A 10,639-nucleotide genomic window follows, 5' to 3' on the forward strand; every position below is an offset into this window, starting at 1 on the left:
GCGTCAACGCCAGACCTACTGTGCAGACATTAGGCAACGGTTAATACAATAAGGGCGCGTCACTACAATAAAACATAAAAAGACCTAAATCCATTACTGCTCGCAGGGCGTGTAAAGATACTGTGCTTCAAGTTCGAAGTTCATTTTAATTACACACACACAATCATTGCATTCACATAAAGATCGGACTATCATGGTCGTGTTGTAACAGTAGGGAGTTTATAGGCGCTACCAACAGGTCCTCACTAGTAACAAGCCCAACCGTCTTACCGCTCCTGTTACTTATTAAGCGCGACTGCCCAGCAGTTGCGGTCAGCACCGCGAGTGTTACCACCGCCGGGCGAAAACATTTCAACGACGTTATAGGGATGTTTCAAAAATAAGCATGAACTCCAATATCAAAACAGCTACGGTAAAAATAAAAAGACGTGCATCATCGCGGACATAATGCCACACCACATGCGAAATTACACAGAAATGCGACGTACGGAAGAATGCGTTTTGGCTGCGAACATCTTCCAGAAAACTTGCCATCTCTTAAGCACGGGAAAAAAATCTGGAACCACTTATCGGCCCCTCACCATATCTGCTATTCCAAACAACGCGTTTTTCTGGACCATTCCAATTCGCCTCGTAATTGTAGGGGTGCGTCTGCAGTATTACATTGACCGCGAAAGCAGCAACGGCAAAAATACACATTCGTGCATCAACACGGGCATGCCCGCAGACGGCGTATAAAATTGCGTGCCGATTACACAAAGAGAACCCAGTGTTTTGACTGCGACACGAAAAACCAGCCCGTCCGGAGGTCCTGACCTCCTTCACGGAGTAATAAGAATAGAATTTTATGATATTTCAGAGTTAGTAGAAATTCTTCAATCAGTGACTCATGCACAGGGCGAACACACTGATAGAAGACCACACCCTCAGAGCTGCAGAGAAGGAAAAAGTGAGGGACGCACTGCGTCATTGTGGCTACCCAGAATGGGCACTAAAAGAGGGGGATAACAACATCACAAACGGGAAAAAGAGGAATAAAGATCGCACCTCCGTAAACAAAGAGCGACACCCTGCGAGTTACGCAGTACTCCCCTACATCAAAGGAGTCACTGAGAGACTGAAACGGGCGTACGCCAAGCACAACGTGAGTCTGTTCTCTAAACCAGGCTATACACTGTCACTGCGCAATGCCCTTGTCAGTCCAAAAGACCCACTACTTCCCAGTGAAAAGTGTGGTACTGTTTACAAAATATCGTGTGAGATGTGTGGTGAGGTGTATGTAGGTGAAACCGAAAGGTCCCTAGGTGAACGGACTGACGAACATCAGAAGTCTGTAGACCGTCAGGACGGTAAATCCGCGCTTAGCCAACATGAACTCAAAGCGGGACATAGGGTCACAAACGGCCCTATTTTGGACATCGTTAAGATCATAGACCAGGAATCCCGGAAGTCACATAGAAAGATTAAGGAAGCGGTCCATATCCAGTTGGAACGTGCCGGGATGAATCGCAACGAAGGTTGGCAGCTGCCCAAGTCCTACCTACCCCTACTCCGCAAGGAGGCGGGGGAGGCCAGAAGGTCCACACAAGTCTCGACCTAGTCTCGTGTTCTCGCGAGAGTAGGTCACTCCTTGAGAAAGGTGTACAGTCGACACCGAAAATTTGGAGGTACGTAATCTACCTTACAAAAATACAGTCACTGCTTGAAGAATTTCTACTAACTGTTAATTCTACGTGACTGATGAACCTCTTCAACGATATGATATTTTAGCTTTAGCTTTAGCTTTAGACAGTACAATACATAGAACTATACTTTGCATGCAAATAACAATTGACTATGTTCATTCGACTTTTTAATTAGCGAAGTAAGTGGCAACAAACACGGCGCACATTTGCATGCATAAATCGAGTGATCCTCTAAGTAAATTGTTACATAACACTTGTTCATTCATGTTGTGCACATCAAAGATAGAGCCTACCAAGTTCTGTAGTTTGTTGAGTAGTGTGACTCTTTGTTGAATATATACTGGGCAGTGTAACAGAAAATCATATTATGCTCTCACAACGAGACCCGCAGATACAAGCTGCACTAGGGGCTGAAATTTCTCAAGAATACACTGTGGTCGTGAACTGTGTGTGAACTGTGGGGCCAATTATTTCAGGTGTTGCAGTTTACTTTGGCTATGATTTAGCAAAAGAATAAGTTTCCCAAGACATTATAGGGCATTGTACCAATGCATCCTTACATGGTTGAATTCGGGGCATAAGGCATCTAAAGTTCATAACTCTACACTAAATGGATAAATACTTCAATGTTCCTAAACCTAGAAGTTCTACAGCTTAACTTTGTACACTATCACTTTAATGAAGTCAGAGTTATGTTTACCGCTGCACGTACAGACTTTCTTTAGGTCACGCCCGGACCGATTTTTCAGCCGGACCAGAATTTTCAGAACACCGAACTTCCGGGTTTAGCACCCTGAGTAGATGAGAAATTATTGGTCAACCAATAAGTAAATACGCCATCTGAGACACGGTATGGCATCCCAGACTTATCCTTTATCTAGTACATTCTCATCAATGTACAAAATGTCGATATGATTACCTTCTAGCCATTTTTACCAGGTGAAACTGGAAAGTCGGATTGTTTGGCTGTCAGCTGTCGATGCAGCTACTAGTATAGTGCGCCCTCCAGCGTCCATTATGAGTATCGCAGTACGTATGACTTGGTCAACGTGGCTTGACAGCGCCCTACAGTAATTGAATAGCCCCGTCACGCTGAGTTGAGCACTCTGTTTATATGGTCTTGAAAATTCCAACCCCTTTCAGTATTACCTCTCAAGCTTTACAATGGTAGACTCCTGAGAGTCAATATTTCTGCGGTTGTTGGTCCCTCCACAATGAAGAAGTGGATAAACATTGCAGGACAGACACAGACTTCCCTCTGTCAAATTCTTCTATCAAATTCTGAACGATAGTTTGAAACTATGTGGATTCGTCCAGAGTCGTATTAGGAAAGGAAACGTTTCTGTTGTAAATAGGACGCTAAGAAGGTTTAGGATGGGTAAAAGGTCAACGGTAGGGCAGGAAAAGGGTTTTTGGGTGGAGGGGCACTTCACGCTCCGCGTTACAAGCGACAAAGTCAGTGACACGTTTACATGAATATACCTTTATGAATGCGGCTACGCTAGACAGTGTGCCCTAACTTTGAAAGCTTTGTTATTTTGTCTTCTTCAGGTGTTGGTGACGAAATCAAGTAAATAAAGATAAGAATAAAATTTTATGATATTTTAGCTTTCTTTAGACAGTACAATTGCGATTGTGTGTACTTCTCGTCTTACGGGAGGAGAGTACTGTAATTCCTGATTTTTTCACTGTACTGTTATGTTCACTGTTTTCACTCTCATTTCTGTACCGTGAACTTATCATTACAGTTAAAAAATAATTCCTGGACTATCTATCGGTCCGTGTTTCCACTGAAGACCCGGCTTACGCAATCAATGTGGGGAATCATGGGAAATGCAGACGACAGTGGTGTTGACGTTGTTTTTCACGGGTCGGTTTTCTACAAAACAAACACTCAGAGACCCACATATTTTGTAAAGCTTTATTCCTTGTGTATGTGGCAGTTGTGTCAAATCTTGATACAGGTCGTTTACTTCTGGGCACGAGACGCCGCAATGCAGTGACCCTCTTTTCAGCGCCATTGTTATGATTGGTGAAAATGACTGATATTCCCTTTTCTACAAAACGATAAATGCAAATAACTGCTGTATGCATTGACTATGTTTATTTGACTTTTTAATTAGCGAAGTTAGTGGCAACAAACACGGCGCACTTTTGCATAATAAGATCAGTAAAAAAATCCGTCCGAAGCTAGGGCACCCCCCCCCGTTTACTATGTGTATACGATATAATTATCGTGTCGTTGAATCGTGTGGCGCGAACAGTAGCGTGTTCGGCTCAGATCACTGGTCACGGGTTTGAATCCTGCCTTGTCACCGATCTTGTACCCTTGGGAAACAACACCGGGGTCTATTCTGGTTTACTGTCAAGAGCTCGATACAACCGTTCCACACCGTTATACACACACACACACACACACACACACACACACACGCACCCACACGCACACACACACACTCCTTTGGTACTAGTATACGCTGGCGGCACTGGTGCATGGTCAGTTTATTTTTCCATTGTTCGGATTCACAGGTAAGAGGCCTTCAGTAAGGTAAAACAAACACATTCAGAACAAGAGTTCCACGATCTCATACCTTCGCCAAATGATGTTAACCCTTGCGGTTGAAGAATTATACAATTTTAATAATTGATTTTGCAAATAAGATCCTCATTTGCATGGGTTATATCAGTTGATCATATTCTCCACCCAATGACAGTCTTATCTTAACAAAAAGGCTATTATAGCACTTCCTCATGAATTATGCAAATGAGGTCATGATTTGAATAAATTATGTTTATTGATGTTCGCCTTCTGTTCACTTAACTTCCAAATGTGGCAAGTATGCAATTCCCAGCAGTTACAAATATGAAATTATAAAAAGTTCCCATTAATTATGCAAATTAGGTCTTCATTTACATAATCTATATCCTCAGACTTTTTTTTCATTCTCAGTTACATGTCACAAGTGTTTCATAGTCCTTTTATCGAACAAAGCAGAGTTTTAGAATTTCCTCATTAATTATGCAAATTAGCTCATGATTTGCATGATTATCATTTGATTATGTCAAGCATCACTTCAGCTACCTACATACCAAAAAACACGACAATCCGCCAACCGGTTCCTTACTTATCATCCTTCGAAAATTTTTCAACAAATGCTCCTGCAGTTCCAGAACAAGTCGCTAGGGGGCCCAAACTCATGTCACTTCTTCCCTACCTCAAGAGCTATCTACCAACCAAAATTCGTGACCCTAGCATGTACAGATCGAGAGATATAGAAACCGGAAGTTCTGCTGCAGTACCAACAGAAGCCGCCGGGGGGCTCAAAATCTAATCATTTCTAGGTCTCATCAAGACCTACCCACCTACCAAGTTTCATGACAATGCATACTAAGCTTCTTGAGTTATGCTGTTCACAGACAGACAGACAAACAGACGGACAAACGCTACTGAAAACATAACCTTCTTGGCGAAGGTAACTAGCCTCATCCGTACACTTGGGCTTTATCTCATGTACCATTACGGTAGTAAGGCCACAGCAAGTACTTTTTTACGGACGACATCAGCGCGCGCATTAATTTTCGTCTGATTATGATGTCCCCTGACAGTGCCGGAACGTGGAGGGTAGATAAATATGAAGCGAGGAGAAAAGACAAGGCTCTGATTAAATATGAATAGAATATTTTGTTTTTGACTTAATGCAGTGTATTTTATTCCTTTTATATGTGATGGAGGCTGTGCATATGTAATGTTCCCACTGAATCAAAAGATATCATTCGTGTAATAATTGAAATCTTTTATTTATATGTTGTAATAGTTGACAGTAAACCTAGCACAATTCAGGTATCATTTCATGTTTTAAACGGTTTATGGTCTCAAAATTTGAAAATGTAGAAACCTTTTTTTCTTTGGCCTGCCTTGTTTTTTTCGCCCTGTCTGCGGAGGATGTCATCCATAAATTTACTTGCTATGGCCTAACATGCTTGGCCAGGGGGTTAACAATGTACAATGTATGACATCGAAGTCTAGCAACCACAACGACGCAACTGACACATCATGCTTTTGAAGAAGTTTTTATTCTGATGTCGTTTTTTGCATCTACATATGAAGCGCAGCACAAGTCACAAGTAATAGTCTTGTTTAAATGAAGAATTAACATATAAAATTAAGTACAATGAGGATTCTAAAGGGCATCGAAAGCGATTTCAGGACAGTGAAACGGGATTTGAAAAGTCAATTTTCTGGTCATTTTAATGCAGTAGGTTGAAACCTTTTTCCATGGTGTAATGATATCTGTGAGGCAAATGTCTGATACTGCTGACGTAAAACGGTTGTTCGTTACATATCGTGAGCTTTCACAGGTGGAACTGAAAAAGCTTGTTTTAGGGCTGCTTTAAAAAATTCAAGTATTAAATGATGTTAAAATGTGACAGGAAATGGCAGTAAATATAATTTGCGGACAGATCTGTTCACCTGTTTTTTTTACACCACGAAATCGCATTGGATGCCTTACAACTATTCTGCCAGCATCAAACTATCCCTGGTAACAACCAAAAACAAAACAAAATCAAAACAGCGTTATTAGTTGAAATGACTGACGTATGTATTCTCTGACTGATAATTATAAACCACTTTTACAGTCAACAGCCTCTACTGATATATTCAAATTTCTCAGGTCAATTGATGACAGTTAGGTTACATGTAAACAAGATGTTTGAAATTGTACGGAACACTGTAAAATACTAGAATGTCGTGCATAACAAAAAAAACAAAAACAAAAACTAACATACCTGGGGCATACATGGAAGTTGCATTGGCAGGCAACGCGGATGTACACAAATATCATTGTTGGTAATTTTGAAAATCTCGTTGCTGGGAAAACTTGGAAGCAGAGCTGCTGATTTTTCTGGCATTAGGAGGACATTATCATTGAAAACGCAGCCTTGTGGAGTTTTAAAGATTTTAGGGTGTGGAAAAAGTAAGTTGATCAATAAAACCACATTGCGGACAAATTCTAAAAAAAAGGGTATCCGTAACTTGAAAATGAGCAGAACAAAGTCCTGTTTTTTTCTCTCCAACCTAGACCTAGGTAACTAGCATTTACATAGAAATGGTCACGAGAGGTTTCAAAGCTGACTCATAAATTTTGCACAGTATTTTTTTTTTCATTTGAAGCAATGGTGAATGCCCCTTCTCTGCAACTGACATGCATGCCCCTATTAAAGATAGCCTGGTTTCTGAGCGGCAAGCAGGGCTATACCTACTATTGGAAAATGTTAGGTCTAGAACGACATCCTACTAGACTACTGTTCTGTTGTCGTCGGTATCATCCGTTGTTGTATCCAGAACCGTGCTTTATCTAGAACCATGCTCAGGCCCTGCGTATCCAGAACCATGCCTGGGTCAAATTTAGTACACGTTCTTCCATACGCAGAGACAATCCAGAACCACGCCTGATCCTATTTAGAACTAGAACTAGATAGGCACTGTTCTGGAATCTATATCTGTACCTCAGTCACAGATGCTCAGTGTGCGGAAACACCAGGCGTCCCAAGTGTTTTGCCACTCACACTTGTTGATACCAGCATTGCCACAGCCAGTTCTGTGAGTGACAAATAGAACAGAACAAAACGTTAGTACGCATTCATTAAAAAAGATGCAGTTTCACATTGTGAAGAGGCTTCAATGTGTAATATTAGAAAGGCAGACATTTGCTAGGGACGAAATACAGTGTATTTTTAGCCAACTCTCCTTCCTATTTCACAATAAAAGTCCAACATTTACCATCCGGTAGCAAGTGTTTCAATAATCCAACGTTTGTAACAATTGTTCTCGAAACTCCCATACAGTACTTCTCGTTGTTCTTGCACCTTATGTAGTTACTTTTTGATAACAAGTATTCTGAAACCCCTATGTAGAGCTTTTTTAAGTAAAAGTGATCTAGAAACCCCCATTTATTGTATTTTTTGTTGTTCTCGAAACTCCCATATAATATGTTTAAAGATAAACTATCGGAGCCACCCAGTATTTACATCTATCCATAACACCGTGTATCTGCTACAAGATTAACTTTCCACACAATTCTGTATCTGCTTAACTGAGTTTGACCCAATTTATCTTTATACTTATCAGCCAATTCAATCAGCCAGCAGAACAACCCTCACCTGTAATTTGGTCCCATGCAATATGGGTCGCAACATGGTGTGTTTTCATATGCCATACATGTTAATGTAATACACATGTACTAACTTTTTTGTCTGCATTGGATAACGGGAAGTGCCGTCCGACAGAAACCCGCATGCGCAGTACTCGAGCCCGTCCTGCCAGGCCTCGTACAGCTGGTGGTAGGTGGCGAGGGAAGCGCCCTTCTGTTCACAGGCGTGTTTGGCTTCGGCAAAGTAGTACTTGTAGTGTCCTACTGGAGACCTCATGGGGAAGATCCGTCCTGAAAAAAAAAGATAAGATAAATTCCATCCTAGTGTGTCATTGGGATTATTTTGCTGCAACTTTCACCTTCAAAAGCGGGAGGTTGATTCTATGACTCATGATTCAAAGCCGCGAACATTGGTGGTGAAGCAATTATATATTACGGCGTTTACTGAGTACTGAGGCATTTGTATCATTTACCTGCTCGAGGTCATGTAAAATGCGTTTGCCTTTGCATATGACACTGCACGAAAAGTTGGATTTAAAGGTTGTAAATTCAGGTAATATTTACTATGTACACAGTATCTGGCTTTACAATCGTAGAAAATAAAGGTCAATTGCAGCAATTTCCTTTACAACCTTTAAAAGTCCGGTATTATTGTACTTGACTTTTATTTACTGCCATTGTAAAGTTCAGAAGTGTTTATTAAGAAAACATCACCCAACTATACTGGCCCGGTAAATCTAAGTTTTCGTATAGTGTGATGTTTTCGGTGCATGTACATATAAACACCTCTGGTGCCATGGAAAGAAGAGACTGTTAATGTAGATTGCAAATACATATGAAGACATCGTGCTAGGAAGGAGTTTTCTGGATGCAAAGTACTAAAACAGCCCCAACAACAATGTAGAATTCTCAGACCTCCATGAAATATTTAGATCTTGTATGATAGTGACTGTGTTTTCTTCTCATTCACCATGGTATCTACAAGTCTTTCTTTGTTGTGCAAGGGAACATCACTGCGGTCAAAGGAGGCCATATACGAAAAACAGCGAGTGCTAACACATGTCTTCTTTTTGAACAGGCTGAACCTAACCATACCCATTACAACATATTTAGGGCCATGCAAAAACATACATTCAAACACATGTGCAGACATACCAAAAACCAATCCCTCCATTTTCCATGGAGGTAATAATAGTCGGTAGGAGTCAAAGTTGACATAGAAGACTATAAACATCACACAAGGCAGGATGGGGACCATAAAGAAGACTGTAAAGACTCACCCAGTTTCGGTGTAACCCCGCACAGGTCATTTATTACGTCACGAAGGTTCGGCTTGGCCCCTCTCTCTAAAAGTAACACAGGACAATCAAATGCTGACGTGTTGTATGGCGCATGACTTTAGCAAAGGCATGATCCTTTAAAAAGGTTAAGTAAAATCTACAAAGATGCGGTAATCTCATTTCTTCCCATGTAAATCAATTTACTCTAATTGCATTAACAATTTAGCAACATCAATAGTAACAATAATTAAAATATAGATAGATAAATACGTTGCATAGATACCGTATGATAAAAAGATAGGTAGATAGACATTACATGATATATATGACATGGCGCTAACGTCATCCTTTAAACAGGTTATTAAAATCTAGAAAGATGCGGTAATCTCATTTCTTGCAATGTAAATCAATTTACTCCAATTGCATTAACAACTTAGCAACCTCAATAGTAACAATAATTGAAATATATATATCACATAGGATACGTAAGTATGATATGTATGATAAAGAGATAGATAGATATTATATGGTGTATAGGTCTTACCTTCATGACGTAGTTCCAGTCCGTTGCCCTTGTTCTTCTCCATGCCGATCATTCGACCCAGCAGGTTTTTCCCGCTCTCCTTGCCTCCCAGCAAGGTCTTCAGCATCTTGACCTCGTTTGCATAGGTTTTAACTCCATCATTTCCCCCCTCCCCTATGTTCTCGAGAAGCCCGTTCCCAGAGGACTCGCCCATCTCATCCCCAGAGCTCCTGGGCGCCAGGAGGCTCAGCATGACCCAAAGGCTTGCAGTGAAGAACAGCATCTTCCCACTTGATGTACACAGCGTACCTATAGAATAAGGCAACAAATTTTTTGTGTTCTTACAGATAAGTGACCAGAGTAAGAGAAAAAGAGGGCAAGTACTAGTGTCTTTTTCTTCGCACGGCATCTCTGTCTTCCTGTTAGCCCCTCTTTCGCTTCAGCCCACGGCCTGCCCGTGGTCTCGTCTTCAACTCTGACACTAAGTGGTAGCGTCAAAATAAGTATTGTAACTTGAGTGCGCTATCACTTTGTCCTGTACTTTGTCTTACTTGTGATAAAAAAAAAAAAAAAAACTCTGACACTCGGCCAGGAGTTAGGCGAGGGCGCGCACGTTGCCTTGCTGTTCTCTCTACTTTCAATTTTATTTTCTGTCTTTATCTACGTTCTCGGTTTCGCGACAACTAAACCTAAAGCCTGAACCGTCTGCAGGTTGTCGATGAGAGGGCACGTTGGTCCTTATATGGCCCCGGAAATGCGTCGTGGCCTACCGTCATCGCCAGACTCCTCGGGCAGCGACGCGGACAGGCGCCGTGTTGATAAGGCTCGGCGGTCTCTGAAAAAAGCTGCGGCAGAAGAGCTGAATTAAGGAACTAGCGAAGGTCAGAGGCGAGCGATGGGGAACAGGCGACAACTGTGCTGGACCTCCGCGAAGATAAGGCGTTGGCAAGACGGGTGGAGCAGACCTTGGACGAGATTTTCGGGAAAACGAGAACGTCA

This window comes from Branchiostoma belcheri, unplaced genomic scaffold (assembly GCF_001625305.1).
Source record: "Branchiostoma belcheri isolate BF01 breed outbred unplaced genomic scaffold, Haploidv18h27 scaffold303, whole genome shotgun sequence".
NCBI lineage: Eukaryota > Metazoa > Chordata > Leptocardii > Amphioxiformes > Branchiostomatidae > Branchiostoma > Branchiostoma belcheri.